Genomic DNA, 21,041 nt, shown 5'->3' on the forward strand with positions numbered 1-21,041 from the left:
AGCCAGCTGGGATTGCACTGAATTTGTAGATCAATTTGGGGAGTACTGCCATCTTAGCAATATTAAGTCTTACATATTTTCCTGTTTATTTAGGTCTTTATATTGGAAAGTTGCTAAAAAAGTAGATCTTAAAAGTTGTCACAAGAAAAAAAACTATAACTGTGTGAGGTGATGATGTTAATTAACTAAACTTCTAGTGGTAATCATTTCACAATATATACATATATCAACTCATTATGTTGTACACCTTAAATGAATACAATATTATGTGTCAATTATATCTCAATAAAACTGGAAAGGAAAAAAAAAAGAATTGGGTGAGCCACATCTTCAGGATGGGGCCTGAGGTCCATAACTGTGTCAGGCCCTGTATTATCTTACTTAAGGGAGGATCCTATGCCTGATATCTCATGAAGGGATCCTGCCTTCCAAACATTTCTCATGTTTGCCTCAGAGTAAAGTGCTTGTGAAGTGCCCAGGGGAATAGAGATCTTTCCACTGAGCAGTATTTTTTGACTTATCAAGCTTACAAACAGAAGGATTGTTTGCATGATTGTTTTGCTGCTGCTTGCTAAAAAAAGTATGTGCTTATAGCAAGAAAAGTTAGTGAAGTTGATAGCTAGTCCAAGGAAGCAAAACCCCAAACCCAGAGGATTAAATCTGTCCAGGTAGTTAATAAATACTTGCCAATCATTTTCTAAATGTTATTTGTATTTAACTGCATGTTATTCAAAATGTATCAAGGGATTTTGGTTACTTTTAAAATTTTGATAGGAATAAAGGCAATGATTATGAGTTAGTACATGCCTAGAAAATTTTTAACAAGATGCATCTTTTAAGAGTGTAAAACTAGTTTCAGAATTATAACATTCTTATTTATATTTAAGGTTCCAGCATCTGGGACAGAGCTGTTATTGAACACAGTTTATTGTCTGCAAGCAAATTATATAATAATATTACCTTTGAGGAACTTGGAGCCCTTTTAGAGATTCCTGCAGCTAAGGTATTTTCTTATTTCCAATACATAAAAGGAAGTTAAGAGAGTAAATTATTGACATAAAGAGAAAATAAAATATATACAGTTGGACCTCCATATCTGCAGATACAAAACTTGTGGATATTTTGGAGGAATATTTTGGAGGGCCAACTGTATTCATTGTACTACTACATTTTATATAAGGGTCTTGAGCATCCGTGGATTTGGGTATTCATGGGGGCTACTGGAACCAATCCCCCATGGATACTGAGAGATGACTGTAATTGATAAATATTGGCAGTTGCAACAAAAATATACATTAAAAGCCTAAGGTAAATGGAAATAAATTATTTGAATGTCAAAATAGAACTGTAATGGAATTGCCTTTTTTTTAAGTTGTATTTTATGGTAAAGTGACCTAGAATGGAAATCTTAAAGGGGTTCCAGGTTATGATACCCATTTTGTAAGAATATCTTTGTTTAGTATCTGTTTAAATCCACTTCATAGTGGTTTCTGATTTTTAACTAACATTTGATCTATGCCTTAATTCTTTTTTCTGCCCTAGATTGACTCATAGTTTAAAAAGTTCATCTCTTTGAGAGAATGACTATGGTAATACTCTAGGCTATTCTATTGTAACTTCTGTGCTTGATTTAACTTAAGAAGTTGACTGAGTTATTAGGGAGTTAATTTTATTCTTAGTCATGATAGCATTTGGTTGGCTATGTAGAGATTCCAAAAAAGTACTGGTCGTATTTAGAGAGTATTTCAGGTAACATCTATAAAACATTCTCTTAATTTTAAATAACAGTAAAAGCAAGCAATCAACCTTACTTTTACCTAACTTGTAGAACTTTTTTTTTGAACATCTTTATTGGAGTATAATTGCTTTATATTGTTGTGTTAGATTCTCCTGTATAACAAAGTGAATCAGCTATATGTATACATATATCCCCATATCCCCTCCCTATTTCACCCTCTAAGTGGTCACAAAGCACCGAGCTGATCTACCTAAGCTGATCTCCCTGTGCTATGCGGCTGCTTCCCACTAGCTATCTATTTTACATTTGGTAGTGTGTATATGTCAGTGCCACTCTCTCACTTCATCCCAGCTTACCCTTCCCCCTCCCTGTGTCCTCAAGTCCATTCTCCACGTCTGCGTCATTATTCCTGTCCTGCCCCTAGGTTCTTCAGAAAATAAATTTTTTTTAGATTTCATATACACGTGTTAGCATATGGTATTTGTTTTTCTTTTTGTGACTTACTTCACTCTGTATGACAGACTCTAGGTCCATCCATCTCACTACAAAACTTGTAGAGCTTAGAGTCACGTAGTTATGGTCACATCCCCTTTTATCTGTTAGTGAAATTGTAATTTAGTATTTTCTAATACAATTCCTTTACGTATACACATTCAACACACAGTAAAGGAAGTGGAACAATTTCGGAACCAAGGCTTCAGTTACCATTAAAAGATGCTTCCTTCTTAGGCTTTGAGGTATGATCCCTTGCTGAGACTAAGGGAAGTGAATATATTTTTAACAATAAATGCTAGTCACAGTCTGTTCAAGAGTGATTTAGGGTTGATTGTGAAGATGGTCAGAGTTACTAAAACGACTGTCACAACCCAGTTTGCTAAACAGACAGTAAACATGAAGTATTTCTTTAGGAATTAGGTAGAGAACCTTTTGCTCCCCTTTAATGGTCTTTTAAATCCTTTCGTTTCCCTTTTAAATTTGAACGTTATTCCTCCTTTCAATATTTTCTTCAAAAATATTACTGTCTTAGAGAGTTTTGGGGGTGATAAATACTGTGAAAACTGAAATGAAATAAAATAAGAAAAGCTAGGGATATTTTGAGATGTGGATCCCAGTGAGAGGAAAAATTGTTAGTTTGATTTTGAGCAGAGAGAAAAGTTGGTTAGAAGGCTAGATTCTTGCTTAAAATCTTACAACAAGAAAAACAGATCCCAATTAACTTAAAATAATGGATTGTACCCAGAAAGAATTGGGGGGATATAACAGGCAGATTTACAAGGTTTACTCTTGTAATGAATGGCAGATGAACACATACGTAAAGCTTAGTGATGGGGAGCTAAACCAAGAGCTTTCAGTTCTCTTGGTGAGAATATGGGAAGAAATAGAAATGATTATTAAAGTGTCTAAGAATTTATTGTTTTTTTAAACAGGCAGAAAAGATAGCATTGCAAATGATAACAGAAGGACGTATGAATGGATTTATTGATCAGATTGATGGAATAGTTCATTTTGAATGTAAGAACTTTTGCTTGTTTGTATCATAATGAAATGGCAGTGAAGTGTTGTACATTTATGATTAAAACATGTTGAGCAATTTCCTTTGACCCAGAATCTTCCTATGGAATGAGCTTATTTCCCAAAGAAATAATTTAAAATAATTTTTATGAACTTATATTCATGAATCTGATTAATGCAGCATTTTCTATGCCGTGGAAAAATTTGAAACTGGAATTGTTATATTAGTTGACTCATGAATTACTCACCAAACATTTATTGACCACATACCGTGTATTGGGCATGTAGAAAAGACAGTTGCATATCCTGTTCAGCAGCTCACTAAACTGATGAAGGCAGACAGGTAAGTAGATCTCTTGTCTTTCTCATTGTCTAATACCTCCTCAGCCCTCTTCCCACCTCATTTATGCCCTGGACCTTACCCAGAACCATTCCACTTGTACACTTTTAATTTGAAGTATCCCACTCTGACCATGACCTTTTCCCAGCCTTTCTAGTGGTCTTTCTCAGGTACTTCAACCTCACCTCTTCCTTGACTGCATTGGAGCCTCTGGTCTATTGACTTTCACTTTCTTTCAGTCAGCTCAGCCCTTTTTTTTTTTTTTTTTGTGGTACGTGGGCCTCTCACTGTTGTGGCCTCTCCCGCTGCGGAGCACAGGCTCCGGATGCGCAGGCTCAGCGGCCATGGCTCACGGCCCCAGCCGCTCCGCGGCATGTGGGATCTTCCCGGACCGAGGCACGAACCCTTGTCCCCTGCATCGGCAGGCAGACTCTCAACCACTGCACCACCAGGGAAGCCCAGCTCAGCCCTTTTTTAACCTTTACTGTTCTTCCTATCCAGCTTAGATTTCATGATTCATCGTGAATCATGAAATCAGGATTTCAATCATTTTCATGATTCAGTTACTTCTTTTACAGATACCCCAGAACACTTGCTTGCGAGCTTTTGTTCCTGCTGTCCAGCAAAACTTCACCTTGAATGAACCCATTCTCCATCTTTCCCATGCCTGTACTTGAGTAACTAACTTACGTTGCTGGAGAAGAGTCAGAGCACCAGACAGATTGATACCACTGCAAAATTCAAGGTCCTGGATTCTCGACGCTGCCCGGGATTCTTGATACATTTCTCTAGTCCACTTTTTCCGTACTCTGCAATGACTATTTCAAATTTCATTTTCCTAAACCTCTGACTTTTCTCCTCCTTCACTCTCTGTTCAATATAGATCTCATTCTGTCTTTTTCTTCTTTCATGTTATATGGGAGATGGTTTCCATCTCTCTCGCCAGTTCTTCCTCTTGCACTTTGGATGCCTTCTCTGAACTCTGCCACTCCCTGCTCCAAAAAAGAAATCTTTTTTAGGAACCTGAGCTTAGCAATTATTTTGTCTATTTTCATCCTGTTTTTCTCTGTTGGCTTCTTTTTATCGATATTTAAACATGGTCAGGTCTCTTCTGGTTTAACAAAAATCCTTTTATCTTTCAGGCTTCATCCTGACTTTTCCGAATATTGAATAGGGTTGATCACTCACTCCGTTTTGAGTGCCCCCGACCCTTCTTGACTTCTGTCATCTCCTTCACCCTATTCTCCTGTTTTCCCTCCTATTTCTCCAGGTATTCTTCCCAGTTGTCTTTGTAGATTCTAAAGTGCTTTAAATTTAAATATTGGGGTTGCTTGGGACATACTCCTCGGCCTTTTTCTCCTCACTCTACTGTTACCCTAGGTAATCTCACCTATTCCCATTGATTCAGTTACCATCTCTATGCAGACAGCGCTTAGACTTCTAGTGTAAATCTCCCTTCTGAGTCCCAGGTTCAGCGGCTCTAATTGACTAATAGGTGTTTCCCACCTGATTGCTTCGCGGGCTTCTCAGAATGAATATACCCAAAACTGAATTCACTATCTCCTCCACTGCCTGCCTCCCAGAACAGCCAGCCAGCCAGCCAGAAACTACACTGTTCACTTTCTCCAGCATTCCTTATCCTTGACCCCTTCTCTTCTTCACTGCCCAGAATCCTTTGAATTTTACCTCATAGTGTATCTGGAATCCATGTACTTTTCTTCATTTCTTACTGTCACCAGCCTGTTCTGAACCCCCAAAACCCCTTCTGGGCTTAAGAAATAGCCTTTTAGCTTTTCTTCTCACATCTACAATAGCTCCTTTCTAGTCCCGTTGCCCTAGTAGAGCCAGAGGGATTGTGATCTTTTAAAAATGCGAACAAACAGAAAAAAGAAATAAAAAACAAATTATTAAATGTTACTCTCTTCCTTGACATGCTGATGAATGGCTTCCCCACTGCTTGTAGACTAAGATTCTACAAAGTCTCCAAAAGGTCCTACGTGATCCTTTATGGCTTCCTCTTTCCAATCCAGCTCACAGGACTTTTTGTTTTTTCCAGCATTGTAAATTCTTTCCCACTTTAAACATTCCAAAATAGTCATCCCTCTCCACAAGCAGCCTCTCCAGCCATCTTCTATTTGTCCCCATGTCTTAGTTTGAACAATGTTAATCAATAATGATTTTCCTGACATCCCACGTTAGGTATGGCTTTAAGTTATACATTCTTGTCACCCTGAATTTCTGAATTTGTCTAAATGTCTGTTTCTGTTAACCAATCTCAACTTCCTAGTGATAGATATTAAGTGTCTCTTGTTCTCCGTGGTATATCCAACATCTTTTCCAGTGCCCTGCACGTTGTAAGTGGGAAATAAATAATTATTGAATGAGCAAACACAATGTACGATGAAGAGTATAGCAGAGGCATCACCAAGTAAACACAGTTTAAATTAACATATACCAACTTGATAGAATATGGGATATTTTACTTTCTAATTTTCTTAGATTTAAAAACTACAATGGTAAATCTGCTCATAATGAGAAGTAAAACATTACAAGGATGAATAAAGGAAGAGTCCGTAATGTCTTTCCACTTTCACCTGCATTCCTCTGATCCCAGCTGCCTGGCATAACTAATGTCAGTCTAAAGTCTCGTGTGCCTTTCTACATGTTTATATAGATAAGTAAAAACATGTAGGGATTTTTTAAAGTGGCATTATACTTTAATGTACATAGTGTTCTATGAAGTGTTTTTTGTTTGTTTTTGTTTGTTTGGGGATTTTTTTGGCCACACTGCTTGACACGTGGAACTTCCCCGACCAGGGATCTAGCCCATACCCCCTGCAGTGGAAGCTCAGAGTCTTAGCCACTGGACCACCAGGGAAGTCCCAAAGTGGTTTTGTTTTTTTTTTTAAGTTAATGTACCGTGAATATATTTGCGAGTCACTAGATATAAAACTAATTTATTTGTTTTAATAGCTGCATAATATTTCGTGGAGTTCAACTATTCACCTGTTGATGGACATTCAGGCGGTTTCCTTGTGCATATCTTTATATACTGGGACACTTAGTTCTGTAGAACAGAGTCTCAGAAGTTGCATACTTTGCATGAGAGGATATACATGTTTTGATTCTTAATAGCTACTGCCAGTTTGCTTTCCAGAAAGGTGTAGCCATTTACACTTCCACCAGTATGAGAGAATGAATCTTTAAGAGTTGGATATTCTTCTTCTTTTTATCTTTTGCCAATTGTTGGGGGGAAAATACTATGTTATTGTTTTATTGTGCATTTCCTTGGCACTAGTGAAGTTGAATATCTTTCCATGTATTGGCCATTAGTATTTCCTTTTCTGTGAATTCATGTTAGTTTTTCTTGTCTATTTCCTTCCTTCCCCCTCCACACCTTTCCTATCTGTGTTACAGATATTTTTCTCTTTCTGTCGGTTGTGTTTCTGTAACGCAATGCATACCATAAACACATTTAAAAGCTCTTTTGTAGCCAAATATGTCCATTTTTAATTTTGTGGCTTTTATGTTTTCTGCATTGGTTAAGAAAGTCTCCCTCCCACCTAGAGGGGTGGGATAGGGAGGGTGGGAGGGAGACGCAAGAGGGAGGGGATATGGGGATATATGTATATGTATAGCTGATTCACTTTGTTATAAAGCAGAAACTAACACACCATTGTAAAGTAATTATACTCCAATAAAGATGTTAAAATAAAAAAGAAAGTCTCCCTCATTTTGGGATAAAATTAATATTTTCCTAAAATGTCTTCTAATATTTGATTTATTGTTTTATATTTAGAAATTCAATCGGTCTGCAGTTCATTTTTTGTGAATAATTTTAAGGCATGGTCTAGTTGTTTTTTTTTAAAGATGGATTGCCAATTATACAAATATCTTTTATTAAATAAAACATGCTTTCTGATCTTTGGCGTATATTAGGTTCCACATAAATGTTCGGATCTATTTCTGTACTCTATTTGGTTCCATTGATCTGTAACAATATTAGGTAATAAATTTATAGTAAATTTTACTGTTAGTAAAGCAATACGTATTCCTCCACTACTATTTTTTAATTGAGTTGAAATTCACATAACATGAAATTAATCATTTAAAAGCGAAAAATTCAGTAACATTTAGTATGTTTACAGTGTTATGCAACCACCACCTCTACCTAGTTCCAGAACATTTTCATCTTCCCAAAAGGAAATCCCATGCCCCTTAAGCAATTACTCCTCACACCTCTCTCCCCAACCCCTGGCAACGAATTTCTATTCTGTCTCTATGGATTTACCTGTTCTGGATATTTGATATGAATGAAACCCTGCAATATGTGACCTTTTAGCTTCTTTCACTGAACGTAGTGTTTTCAAGTTTCACTTTCTCCAGTGGGTGGCAGTGTCTTACGAAGCAGTAGACATTGGTGAGGGAACAGGTGGCCTCAGTGAAGTTGTCTGTCTGACTGCTGCAGTTGAGGTGGTTTGGTTTTATTTTGTGTTTTTTTGTTTTGTTTTGTTTTGTTTATACTTTGTGGCAGTGATTGGGGTACTTTTCTTAACTATTTCTTAATTAGCTTAATTTCATTAACTAAGATTTTTGGAGTAAACTTCTAAAAATCAATGTTACTGTATTTATCTTCTAACTCAACATTCACTGTGGTTGCAAAGGAGTAATTTCAACTTTGTACATTATTCCTTTTTTCTTTAGCACGAGAAGCCCTGCCAACGTGGGACAAACAGATCCAATCGCTTTGTTTCCAAGTGAATAACCTTTTGGAGAAAATCAGTCAGACAGCACCAGAATGGACAGCACAAACCACGGAAGCCCGGATGGCTCAGTGAATCCTTGCAGACCTTCTGTGCACATTACATCTTTTTCCATGTTGTACAGATTAATTTCACTATCTCTCAAAAGCGTTTGCATCATGACCTTACATATTTCCATCCCTTTTATGCTGGATTCAATTTAAAGAAGACATTATTAGAACAGGAAGTACAAGCATTTAAAAATATGTAGTTCCCATTTATTCAGGGTCTCTGTATCAGGCTAAGTCAGATGTTTTGAAAGCTTTTTCTTTAAACAGAGTAGGTGAAGTATCTGTGGCTAAAACGTTTGGGATTTGTGATAACTTTGTAGTTATGTAAAACTTAAGTGCTTGGTGCCTCTCCACATGTGGTTATCTAATAAATGGAGAAGTGAGCCAAATAAAAGTAGTACTTTGTTTTTAATTAGTGAACAGTGTTTTGTTCCTTTTTCCTTTCAATTAAGCAGACAATTATTTATACCATATGCAAGAAATGCAAAGATAAGCCAAAAAGCCTGTTCTCCAGGCATTCACAGAGTCACAGAGCTAAGAGTCAATATATGAAATACTTGTAGTTGTACCAAGTACTAGAGTACATAGGCAGGAGCTTTTCATTTAGCAGAGAGAGATCAGGGAAGACTCCTCAGGATTATTTCAGCCTTGCTTTACAGTGAAAACGGGGAAGAACTTTTAAAAAGGAGTTTGGGGGCTTCCTTGGTGGCGCAGTGGTTGAGAGTCTGTCTGCCGACGCAGGGTATGCGGGTTTATGCCCCGGTCCGGGAGGATCCCACATGCCATGGAGCCACTGGGCCTGTGAGTCATGGCCGCTGAGCCTGCGCGTCCGGAGCCTGTGCGTCACATGGGAGAGGCCACAACAGAGAGAGGCCCGTGTACCGCAAAAAAATAAAATAAATAAAAAAGAGTTTGTAGGCAATTACCAGTTTCAGCTCCAGCATATCAGGCGCTGAAGTCATCACTCCATCCTCACAGCAAGACACATGCCACAACATGCAAGGACAGATGGATAATGTAAGCAGACAGATTGACATTTCAGAACTATAAAATTTTAAAAAATATAGTTGATATGCTAAGAGAGGATGGAGAAAATGGAATCATAAGGAAAAGGCTGAACAGGTGGAAAAATCAATGCCTTTTCTTAGATCCGAAGGAGAATTGAGGTCATAGGGCAAACCATCACTCCCAAACTGGAGAAACAGCCAGATTGAATCACATTAGAGATCAGCTTACCAGGAGCAGAGCTGCTTGGGCCAGTAACTGATATGAACAGTGAAATGGTAACTTTGACAAGTTACTGGATGCTAACTGTCTTGACAGTTAAAATCCCCACTCTTGGGCTTCCCTGGTGGCGCAGTGGTTGAGAGCCCGCCTGCCAATGCAGAGGACACGGGTTCATGCCCCAGTCTGGGAGGATCCCACATACCGCGGAGCAGCTAGGCCCGTGAGCCATGGCCGCTGATCCTGCACGTCCGGAGCCTGTGCTCTGCAACGGGAGAGGCCGCAACAGTGAGAGGCCCGCGAACCACAAAACAAAACAGAACAAAACAAAAACCCCACTCTTAGGAGAACCTCCACACTTTATAGGATTTATCCCCAGAAACCCCACCAAGTTCTCATGATTAAGATCAGGGATCCCCTTGTGTTTCAGGGGAGGAGAAGGTAACTATTTTGAAATACACCCATATCATTTTCCATGACAAAGGCCTGCCCTCTGAAGGAAATTACTCTACCAGAGCCTTATCTCACCTGGGGAAAAGCAAGTTAGACAATTTCAGCCCCCTTTAGCCTTCTTATATCATGGGAGAAGAGAAAAAAAATGTCTAAGAAATACTTCTGAAGGTCACAGCCCAGGGACCCAGGCCAAATAAAAGACAGAGATATAAGATTATTGAATGCTTCCCAAATACCCTTCCACCATGATAACAGAGTTCCAGTGTAGTATCTGTGGAGTATGACTTAGAGCTCCAAGACAGACTCTTCAACAAAGAATTCTTAGGGAAAAAACACAACAGGGAAGAAAACAAAACAACAAGGAAAATAGAGGAAACAAGCCTCTGCCACTTAGAGCTACAGAAAACGTTAAGTATTGCCTAGCTCCTATATAGATTCACATAAAACCTTATACTAAAAGCCTAATTGCCTCAGTTCCTATTTCCTGATACATCATGTCTGGCCTCCAACGAAAAAATTACAAAGGATGATAAATGGCAAGAAAAAGCACAATTTGAAGAGACAAATCAAGCATGAGAACCAGACTCAGATATGGCAGGGATGTTGAAATTCTCCGAACAGAACAGAAATTTAAAACATCTATGTTTAATTTGCTAAGGGCTCTCATGGAAAAAGTAGACAACGTGCAAGGACAGATGGGTAATGTAAGCAGACAGATTGAAGTTTCAGAACTGTAAAATTTTAAAAAATATAGTTGATAGCTAAGAGGATGGAGAAAACGTAATCATAAACTGCTCAGTTAAAATCAGAGCGTCAACAATAGAGTGTCAAAATACATGTGGCAAAAACTGATAGAACTGCAAGGAGAAGTAGACAAGTCCACTACTATATTTGGAGACTTCAATACCCTCTATCAGCAATGGACAGATTCTGCAGGCAGAAAAGTTGTAAGGACATAGTTGAACTCAACAGCACCATCAATCGATTGGATCTAATTGTTATTTCTAAACCACTTCATCCAACAACAGCAGAGTACACTCAAGCTCACATAGAACACTCACCAAGGTAGACCACATCCTGGGCCATAAAACACACCTTAACAAGTTAAAAAGAATAGATATCCTAAAATGCATGCTTTCAGACCACAATGAAATGAAACTGAAAATCAATAACAGAAAGATACCTGGAAATTCCCTCAAAACTTGGAGATTAAACAACATACTTCGGGACTTCCCTGGTGGTCCAGTGGTAAAAAATCTGCCTTCCAATGCAGGGGACGTGGGTTTGATCCCTGGTCAGGGAACTAAGATCCCACATGCTGTGGGGCAGCTAAGCCCATGTGCCTCAACTAGAGAGTCTGCATGCCACAAACTACAGAGCCCACAAACCCTGGAGCCTGTGCGCCACAACTTGAGAGATGCCTGTGAGCCACAGTGAAGAGCCCTCGTGCCGCAACGAAAGATCCTCCATACTGCAACGAAGATCCCACATGCTGCAACTAAGACCTGACGCAGCCAATAAATAAATAAATAAATAATAAAAACATACTTCTAAATAACACATGGATTAAAGAAGAAATCTCGGGCTTCCCTGGTGGCGCAGTGGTTGAGAGTCCGCCTGCCGATGCAGGGGACCTGGGTTCGTGCCCCGGTCCGGGAAGATCCCACGTGCCGCGGAGCGGCTGGGCCCGTGAGCCATGGCTGCTGAGCCTGTGCCTCTGGAGCCTGTTCTCCGCAACGGGAGAGGCCACAACAGTGAGAGGCCCGCATACTGCAAAAAAAAAAAAAAAAAGAAATCTCAGGAGAAATTTTAAAATATTTTGAACTAAATGAAAATGAAAATACAACTTATCAAAATTTGTGGGTTGCAATGAAAGCAGTGCATATCTTAGGAAAGCATAAAGATCTAAGATCAATAATTTAAGCTTCCACATTAGGAAACTAGAAAAAAAGCAAATTAAATCCAAAGTAAGCAGAAGGGAAGAAATAATAAAAATTATAGTAGAGTGTAAATCAGTGAAACTTGAAAACAGGAATTTGATAAAGAATATCAATGAAACCCAAGTCTGGTTCTTTGACAAGATCAATAGAATTGGTAACTCTAGCCAGAGTAAGATAAAAAGAGAAGGCAAATTACTAATATCAGGAATGAAGGGGGCCATCACTACAGATCCTATGAAGAATAGAAGGATAATTAAGGAATAATATGAACAACTCTGTGCTGACAGATTTGGTAACCTAGATGAAATGGACCAATTTCTTTGAGAGACATAATTACCAAAAGCCTCACAAGAAGAAATAATCTAAATAGGCCTATATCTATTAAAATTTTAATCAATAATTAATAACCTTCCATGACAGACAGCACCAGGCCCAGATGGGTTTACTGGTGAATTCTATGAAACATATAAGGAAGAAATCACACCAACTCTCTATAATCTCTTTCAGAAAATAGAAGCAGAGAACACTTCTTAATCCATTCTATGAGGCAAGCATCACCCTTCCAGCAAAAGCAGATAAAGACATTACAAGAAAGGAAAACTGCAGTCCAATATCTATCATGAAAATAGATGCAAAAATTCTTAACAAAATATTAGCGAATCAAATCCAGCAGTACAGAAAAAGACTTATACACCATGACCAAGTGGGATTTATTCCAGGTGTGTAAATTGGCTCAGCATTCAAAAATCAGTTAATGTAATCCATCACATCTACAAGCTAAAGAAGAAAAATCATTTGATCACATCAATAGGTACAGAAAAAGCATTTTCTAAAATCCAACACCTACTCATGATAAAAGCTTTCAGCAAACTAGGAATACAGGGGAAACTTCCTCAATTTAATAAGGAACATGTATAAAACACCTATAGCTAACATCATAATGGTGAGAAACTAGATTGCTAGATTCTTTCCCCCTAAGATCAGGAACAAAGTGAAGTTGTTTGCTCTCACCACACTTTGTTTTTTGGCCGTACCTCATGGCTTTTCGGATCTTAATTCCCCGACCCACACCCTTGGCAGTGAAAGTGCGGAGTCCTAACCACTGGGAATTCCCTCACCACTCCTATTAAACTTTGTACTGGAAGTCCTAGGTAATGCAATAACTCCAGAAAAGGCAATTAAACTTAAATACAGACTGGGAAGGAAGAAATAAAACTATATTCAAAGTTGACATGATTATGTAGAAAATCCCAAGGAATCAAAAAAAAAAAATTTCCAGCAACTAATAAGGACTTATAGCAAAGTTGCTGGATACAAGGTTAATATACAAAAGTCAGTTTCTTTCCTATATATATAACAATGAAGAGCTGGAACTTGAAATTTGAAAAAAGTATGTGTGTTGAAAGTAGGGAAAATAGGGCATTTGTAGAGTGAAAAAATAGTGGGAGAATAGGCTAACAAGGTAGATTGAGGTTATATTGTGAAGCACCAGGCACATTTTTTTAGGATGTTTACAGTTTACTCATGGCAAGCTGTGTATAGGATGGATTGGAAAGAAGGCAATGGGAGCTGGAGTTACTAGAGGCAGAGAAACTAGTTCAGGAGCTATGAATATGAGTCTCCAAAGACATAATTAGGGCTTGGACTCCATCCATGGCAGTGCAGACAGAGAAGAGAGGACAGATGAATTCATTCAATAAATGATTTCAGTATGTATCTACTAGGTGTCAGGCATTCTTCTAGGCACCACAGATACAGCAACAAACAAAAGAGATCATCCACTGGGGGTATTAAGTGGCGTTTAAGTGACAGAAGTTGGTGTCGGATTAGATGTGAGGAGAAGGGAGAATGGTATGCTGAGACAGTTCAGGTTTCACTGATATCTAGATTTCTCACCTTAAACAACTGAGTGGTAATATCTTTTGACCTGTTGTGTAGAGTAGGGGTAGGGCACATCCAGATGGACTTGTTTAGTACGCAGCTGAAGAGACATTCTGAAGATCAACAGTAAGGGAGAAACTACGAACACAGTCCTCCTTGGTGTATAGGAAGCGTTTGAAGACACGGGAGTAGAGGACTCTAAGAAGAACATGAGTTGTAACAGGAGTGGACCCAGGAGGGAACCTTGCAAAGCACCTACATCTATAAGGCAAGTAAAGAAGGGCAAAACACTCCAGTTTGTGGAATGCCTCTTAAGTTCCAGGTGCTTTTACATTTTATCTCACTGACATTTCACAATATACTTATAGTGAAATATCTCCTTATAGTAGATAGTTTGGCCTCCCTCAACCCCCCACCCCAACAAATGAAATGGACTCAGAAGTGTAGGAGGAGAACGAAAGGAAATTAGGCAGTGAGATTTTCATCAGGGTACAATGTTGCAGAGTATCAAACAGTTTGAGAAATGTGGAAAAAATAGTTTCTTCACACATGTATCCATCAATATTTAACCAAAATTGAATCATATTGAATTGATAATTGAATTTTTATTACTTGCTCTGATACTTCATATCCAAAAGAGAAAGAAAATCAATAACACAACAATGAAACCATCAGGTATGCAGTTGGGAAGCAGAGCATAGTGCATTGTTGCTCTGTCAGCATTGATAATGCTTATAGATAACGTGAAAAGGAGCAAAAGTGTTGGCTAAAGGCACCATAAGTATCTTAGCATAGTTGTCTGTAGCCGTTTTCTCTATCTCTTAAACTTCTTAGAGGAAAGAGAGCTGAGTAGCTGTGGACCCAAATCTCCTGTTAGGAAACTACCAGAACCAAATTGTGAGATTGACCCCCCCCCCTGAAATTGACTAATGATGTAAGGACATTTTATTGAGAGCAAAGAAGCATAAAGATTCATGTTAGTAAAATCTTTTATTTGGTTTATATTTTAAATGTAATACAAAATTTATAAGCCAGAAAATTTAATAACAAGGAGAATCTAAGCTGGACCATTTAGCAAAACTAAGGGACAACATTCCTTTAAAATAAATCAAAGTTCAATTTTTTTTACCCCATTGATTGTGATTAAACATACCAATCATATTTCAGTTGCAAAAAGTGGAGAAGCACTCAAGCTGAAGAGGTGTGAAGCTGGTTTTAGCTGCTTCAGTAAGAGCTCTTCACGAGGTCAGGAGAGAGACCACAGAAGAAAGGAAAGAAAAAAAAGAGCTCTTCACCTATAAGGGACAGACAAAAAATAGGGTTAAATTTTCTCAATCTACTTTTTAAATTTTAATAAAGGCCTAATTTTAGAGTCATTTTAGATTTACAGAAAAATTGCAAAGATAGTACAGAGAGTTCCCAGATACCTTTGCACCAGTTCCCTTATTGGTTAACATCTTACTGTGGTAGGTTTGTGACCACGAACCAACGTTGATAGATTATTAATCAAAGCCTATCCTTTGGGCTTCCCTGGTGGTGCAGTGGTTGAGAGTCCGCCTGCCGATGCAGGGGACACGGGTTCTGTGCCCCGGTCTGGGAAGATCCCACATGTCGCGGAGCGGTTGGGCCCATGAGCCATGGCCGCTGAGCCTGCGCGTCCGGATCCTGTGCTCCGCAACGGGAGAGGCCACGATAGTGAGAGGCTTGTGTACTGCACAAAGCCTATACTTTATTTAGATTCCTCAGTTTTTACCTAATGTTCCTTTGCTGTTCCAGGAACCCATCTAGATGGTGTATTACCTTTAGTCGTCATGTTTCCTTACGCTCCTCTAAACTGCAATAGTTTCTCAAACATTCCTTGTTTTTGATCATCTTGACAGTTTTGAGGAGAACCTGCCTCAATTTTTGTATTTTGTACAAAGGGTCTCAATTTTTGTTTGTCCAATGTTTTTCTCATGGTTGGACTGGAGTTGTGGGGTTTTGAGAGGAAAACCCTAGAGGTAAGGTGCCAATCTCATCACATCGTTTTAGGGGTACATGCTATCAACAGGACACCACTGATGATGTTAACGTTGATATTAACTGGCTGAGGTAGTTTTGTCAGGTTTTTCCACTGTGAGTTAGTTTTTTCCCTCCTTTTCATACTATACATTTTGAAAGAAAGTTGCTATGCAAACCCACAATTAAGGGGTGGGAATTATGTTCTATCTTCTTGGGGGAGGTGTACCTATGTACATTATTTAAAATTCTGTATTTCTGGGAGATTTGTCTATTCTCCCTTCCTTGTTTGTTTTTAACATTTTTATTGGAGTATAATTGCTTTACAATGTTGTGTTAGTTTCTGCTGTATAACCAAGTAAATCACACCATGTACACACAACCCCCAGTCACAACACCCACCCACACCCAAATGTGTCACATACACACACATAGAGCCACACACTTCTGTATAGATATGGGACTCTGGCTCCTACCTCCTACACAGGCAAAGTAAGTGTCCCCAGCCAACAGTTCCATACAGGAATTTTCCACCAGCTGGAACAGACAGTGGGGTGGCAGGGTCAGGGAGACTGATGACAGAGGCATAGGGAGAAGACACCCCATCTCCCCTCTCACGGTTAGCCCACACTCACCGAGGTAACAAGCTTTTCCAGGGACTTGAATTCGTCTATCCCATACATTTGGTCTTTTCTTTCTACAATATCATGCAGCTACAAGGGAATTGGAGATGGTGGGCACACAGCCAGGGCTTGAGGACACAGCAGATCCTGTCTCAGGAGACAGGCTCTTGCTTTCTGCTGTGTTAGACTCCAAGGGCCACATCCTGGTGTCTGCCAGCAGCCCAGCCTTAGCGAGAGGAAAGCTCCTCCATCCACACCTCTGGTGTGTAGGTTTCCACAGCACTTGCTATTCATTGGCTGTGGCTATCTGTTCTCCAGACAGTCGGGGTGGGTAGAGGGCCATCCTCTGGGGGTCTCTGGGAAAGCTGGCTGCCTTTGAAAGCTTTCCCCATCTGGGCTCAAGAGTGGCACCTGGTTAGCTGAACACCTGGTTAGCTGTTCTGAATTACCTGGTATTTCTTATAGTCTTTCACACCCAGACAGTAAACTTTGGCCCCCATATCCCAAGCTTTTGCAGCCTAAGAGGGAAAAAAAGGTTGGAATAAAAATACCCCAATACATGGAGCACAAAGCTGGTAATGATGGACAGGACTCACTTCACTCTTAGTTTCCTGTAATGTCGTTGGCAGCAGTGGTCCAGTGGTCAGAGTGATAATTCAGGCTGGAAGCACTGCTATCTGCAGAAGAAGCAGGGAGTGGCCTGGTCAGCAAGGCACCTGGAGTGACTTGCCTCAGGCTGCCAATCCCACAGCACTGCTCCCACACCTCCTCCTCCTGCGGAGAGGCCACCCTGACCTGAGTACCCACCACCCAGAGCACCGGAAAGGAGAAGGGGCCTCAGCCCAGGACCCACTTGACAGACGAGGAGCCTGAGTACGGATCAGAGCCCTTCCTAGTGGACCTTCACTATGGGCAGGTGGCATAGCCTTTGCCGTGAAAGGCAACTGCAGCTACTTCACTGGACGAGGACAAGCCTCTCAGGTGAGCACAGGGTGAAGCAGCTGACAGACTGCACAAGACATCCCCCTGTGTCCGGGGGGCAGTGGGCTCTGTCCTGGGTGGCGCCGGCAGGCAATCCTGCTGGCTCTGTGGGTCCTGCTATTCAGAACTCGAGGTCAAGGTGCTTGGACAGCAGCCCCCGCCCAGCTCCCCGCCTTTCCCCAGCAGCCTATGCATCCTTCCTGAAAAGGGCTGCAACCCTACAGTCTCGATGCAGCTGGTCTGGGCAAAGTACCGCCATTTCCACAGTCGGAGGCACAGTCACAGGATGAGAGTCAACCGGAGGGAAGAGGCTTAAGGGAAAGGAGGAAGAGCCAGAACTGTGGTGGGCAAAGTGTGGGCAGCCAGGGGGACACCAAGGTCTCTGTTCCCTAAACTGAACCCCGTCTGCTCGCCATCCTTGGAAGTTCTCTTTTCTTTATCATGCAGCCCAACCATAGGTCAAGCAGTTGATATCTAGTAAGAACCAGGAATGTAATGCATGATCCCATGTGGTTCTCAGAAGCATCCCTGGGGGTGGTTTTCCTCCTCACTGTGCAGAGGAGGAACCTGTAGCCCAGAGAGGACAAGGGACTCGCTCCAAGGTCAGCGCTAGGAATTGGCCGAGGGGGGTCTGCACCAGCCCTCGCTGAGGCCCGCGCCTGGCCCTGTCCCACCTGAGCACAGTCATGTCAGCAGGCAGCTTACTTTTGGAGTAAACTCTTTCAATCTGCTCATTTGCCTGCAACAAAATGAAGGAAATTGGTGGAGGGCCGTGAGATGACCCAAAAATACTCTAAGAACTTGATAAAGCAGAAGAAAGTCTCAGAGCTGTAGGATCCGTACCTTTTTAAATCCTTCCTGCATGTGTGTGGTTCCTGTAGGTACTATATTCTGAAGTCTGCTGAGACCATCACGAATTTCATTTCTGAAAAAAAACAGTAAAGGGGGTTGAGGAGGAATGAGGGTTGACTGTTACAAAACAGACCACTTGACCTGGTGCCATTCTGCCCTGTGGAGACCTGCCTGGACCAGAGAGGACACAAGTGGCCTTGTGGTGACCTCTCTGCCTGTGTCTTTGACACTGACAGGCCTTGGTCAACGCTTCTCTGTCCCCCATTCAGCGGGTGTGGAGGATGCTGCTTTGCTGGTCCCATGGGTAGGGCCTGGCTTTCAATGTGCTCATCCCTGTCTCAGGCATGCAGACCTCAGGGGACTCAGCAAGGGCCCTGCCTTGACCGTCCGTGGTGAGGGGGGAGCACCCATGGATACGCACCTGTGAATTCAGCACCCCCAGTGTGACTGGCGGTACTGCTGGCACCTAAGGGGTCCCTGGTGAGGGCACAACACCTTCCAACAGGCAACCCTGAGCGTGGAAGGGTCACTGTGCTGATACCCCTGCCCTGTCCCCTCCTCCCCTACCACAGACCCCTGAGGTGGACTTGGACCCTCCAAGCCACTTCCCCCTCTGGATCCGTACTAAAGCAAGTAGTCAAGCTGCTGCATTAGACTGTAGGGCTCCTGGGCTTCATGTGCTCCTGAAGAAATAGACCGTAAGCTGGAAAAGAGGCCTGAGGCCTGTCCATGCAGGCGGAAGAGCAGTGACCCCAGGCTGCCATGGGGATGGGCTGTCGGCCTCTGTTAAAGCAGATAGCAGGGGATGGGACTGGGACACACCAGGGGTGGGGCTTAGGTTCAGGCTAATGCAGTGTGATGGGCTGAGGTGTCACAGCAAGTCTAAGGAGAACGTGGTCCCTGAAGGCTGGCTCTTGCCTTGCGCAGAAGGGATTCTGCCGTGAGGTGCGATCTGAGAGCCCCAGGTCCTGCCCTGCCTGGCCCAGCCCAGGAGCTGAGGAGGCTGTGACCCAGGTCCAGTGGAGGCCAAACCAGGCCCTGCCCACCCCAGCACAAACACCCGCCCCTCTTCCTGACACTTTTGGGAAGATTTCTGTTTTGTTGACAGCACCCCCAAATATGCTGGAGCTCTCATCTCTCCCCAGCCTTCGGTCCAGGACTGAGCTTGGCCAGGCTTCACTCCTGCCTGAGCGGGCCTTTTTCTTGGGCAGCCCCCCGACCCCATCCTTACTCACAGCTCTGTGCACTAGGCTGCTTATGCCCTCATCAGGCCCTTCGCTTCTTAAGATTCCACCCCATTTTTCACTCCCCTGAGTCCACTCCCACTTCTGACACCTTCCCTTGAGGAAGACGTCGTCACCTCCACTTCTAGAGAGGACCCCGGAGACCCTCAAGAGCCTCCCCACAGCTCCCTTGGTTCAGGCTCTGAACCCCTGCCTCGGAGGATGCAGTGGTCCTCCTGTCCCCCACGGGCAGCTCCTCCCCAAAAGGCCCCCGCCCAGCCCCCGCCTCCCTTTCTGCCACCTGCCTGACAGGCCCCCACTGACTTGGTGTCTTCCACCTCAACCCCACTCAGGTCTCTCTGAAATGCAGAAGACAGGGACACACAGAACCACGCCTTCCCCTAGCTCACCTAACAGGAAGCACAGCCCCTGATTCTCCTGGAAGCCAGGCATGGGGAGTGCTGTGTCCACGCACTGGCACCAACACACTCCCTGGATTCCGATCATTTGCATCATGAGCATCTTAACTTCCCGGCTACTCAGGAGCTCCATATCTTCCCACCTCCAGGGCTTTGGGCACATCGCTGGGCCCTTCTAATGGCCCACCTAGGATGCTGCTGTGTCATGCTTCCCTCCTGCACCCCAGCCCACACTCATGGGCTCCCTTGTCTCAGACCCACCAAGGGACCAAGCTCCCCTCCACTGAAGCTCTAGCACTTCAGCACTGCCCACCCCTGCCTCCTGGTTCTGACTGTGCCTCCCCTCTTCCCCCACTGGCCCAGAGCAGAGAGTGACACACAGAGCAGGTGCCCAACACAGGCCAGTGTTCACTAAGGGCACACACGTCTGCTCCACCGGGTCCCGGGCATCCATGCAGTGAGCCAGTTCTCAGGAAAGGGAAGAGCGCTGAGAGGACACAGGACAGGCGGAGGGCGGGGCTTAGAGTGGGCGGAGATGGTCTAGCAGCACTGGGTCTGCCAGCGCCAGCACAGCCAGGGGTCAGTGGGAGCCATGGAGCCGGGGCTGGGGGTCAGAGTGGACCCTGAGCGGAGCCCAGGACGGCCCAGCCTGCTCCCAGTGGGTCCACATGAGGTCTCAGGGAACCCCTCAGTTCCCTGTTTTTCCCTGTGAGCACTCCCACCAGGCCTGCTTTGGGGGATTCAAGCAGTACTTACCTGTCTGAGGTGAGCTTCATGAGGGTGTGACCCAGTGTGGAGTAGGTGATGAAGGACACCCGCAGGTTAGGGCTGGAGAAGTATGAAGACAAAGTCAACAAGCAACCAGCAAAGGGTTGCATGTGAATTTCCCAGCTCCCATTCCAAGTGTTTTACTCTGGGGACTCATTTCCTGAACACTGGAAGTTCCTATAACTTAGTAAAGGATTCTGAGGCCTGTGGAGGTGTGGGGCCTTCCTGCTCCCCCCTTATACTCCCAACCCCCCAAAATCTCTCTGTCTCTCTGTC

The 21,041-nt window shown here is 42.6% G+C and overlaps 1 long non-coding RNA gene across 1 annotated transcript; it reads left to right on the forward strand.

Moving 5' to 3' along the window:
• The first annotated feature begins 926 nt into the window (after positions 1-926).
• Positions 927-8,815, forward strand: LOC308610077. The gene is made up of 3 exons (XR_014014421.1): positions 927-1,003; positions 3,166-3,250; positions 8,295-8,815. It is a non-coding gene; the product is annotated as an uncharacterized lncRNA (long non-coding RNA).
• The last annotated feature ends 12,226 nt before the right edge of the window (positions 8,816-21,041 follow it).

This window comes from Mesoplodon bidens (assembly GCF_964165515.1).
Source record: "Mesoplodon bidens genome assembly, contig: HAP1_SCAFFOLD_356, whole genome shotgun sequence".
In the NCBI taxonomy this organism is placed as follows: domain Eukaryota; kingdom Metazoa; phylum Chordata; class Mammalia; order Artiodactyla; family Ziphiidae; genus Mesoplodon; species Mesoplodon bidens.